The following is a 1,334-nucleotide window of genomic DNA, read 5'->3' as shown; positions in this document are numbered from 1 at the left end:
GCAGAGGAGGAAGTAGTTAAAGAAATCTTTGTTGATGAAAAAGTTGAAGAAGAAGCTCTTGTTGCAATGGGTCAAACAGAAGGAAATACAAAGGCTTTGATGGACTATTCTCAGCCGAAGATCAATGATATTCAGTCTAGCATTGTTCGACTAGCCATCGCGGCTAACACTTTTTAAATCAAAGCTAGCACGATTCAGACGATACAAAATTCAGTTCAGTTTGGAGGTTCTCCAACGGAAGATCCCAACATGCATATTAGCGATTTCATTGAGATCTGCGACACTTTCAAATTCAACAATGTTACTGAAGTTGCTATTAAGCTAAGGCTTTTCCCATTTTCCCTGTGGGATAAAGCTAAGAGCTGGTTACATTCTCTACCACCACACTCTATCACCAAATGGGAAGAACTTGCTCAAAAATTCCTTACTAAGTTCTTTCCTATGGTGAAGAAAGCTGCAATCATGAATGTTTTTACTCAATTTGCGCAGTAGTCTGGAGAGTCATTGTGTGAGGCTTGGGAGTGATATAAGGAGATGCTTAGGAAGTGTCCTCACCATGGGATGCTTGACTGGATGATCATTAACTGCTTCTATAATGGTTTGAGTGCAACTTCTAGACCCATGCTTGATACAGCATCAGGTGGAGCCTTATGGGCTAAAAGCTACGATGAAGCTTATGAATTGATTGAACTGATGGCTGCTAATGAATACCAGAATCCTTCCCAGAGACTAACTCAAGGAAAGGTAGCAGGAATTCTGGAGGTAGATGCAACTACTGCTATAGCTGTTCAGCTTAAGGCTTTGACGATGAAGGTGGATTCTTTGATTAATTATGGAGTTAATCGGATCACTAGTGTCTGTGAGTTTTGTGCTGGTGCCCATGAGACGGAGCAGTGTGCTATTTCTAGTGAATCAACTTAGTTCGTGAGCAATTTTCAGAGGTCACAGCAACCAGTTCCAGCCACCTATCATCCCAACAACTGTAATCATCCTAACTTTAGCTGGAGCAATACTCGGAATGCGGTATAACAGCCTTATCAGCAGTATGCAGCAAAGCAATACAACCCTCCTGGTTTTCAGCAACCATAATATGCACCAAGACAACAACTCTATGTGGCGCCCTCCAAACCCGGGTTAGAAGTTTGGGGTCCACAACACATACTCAATATATAAACCTGTATATAAATTATTATTTGCAATGACCCTACTTTACATAACCACGGATCGCAACAGGTTAAAGTATGAAAACAAGCCACAACCTTAACTTTTATTACATCGCACCAAATCCCAACTAATTTAATTTACAACTGATATGAAATTATTCTTACAACCTT

The 1,334-nt window shown here is 40.6% G+C and overlaps 1 non-coding gene across 1 annotated transcript; it reads right to left on the bottom strand.

Moving 5' to 3' along the window:
• Window positions 1-456: 456 nt before the first annotated feature.
• LOC141681125 (small nucleolar RNA R71) lies at window positions 457-563 on the bottom strand. Its single transcript, XR_012558567.1, has one exon. It is a non-coding gene; the product is annotated as a small nucleolar RNA R71 (small nucleolar RNA).
• Window positions 564-1,334: the final 771 nt, after the last annotated feature.

This window comes from Apium graveolens, chromosome 8 (assembly GCF_009905375.1).
Source record: "Apium graveolens cultivar Ventura chromosome 8, ASM990537v1, whole genome shotgun sequence".
Classification (NCBI taxonomy): domain Eukaryota; kingdom Viridiplantae; phylum Streptophyta; class Magnoliopsida; order Apiales; family Apiaceae; genus Apium; species Apium graveolens.
Note: the sequence above shows the minus strand (reverse complement) of the source record. Positions and strands in the feature narration are given on the sequence as shown.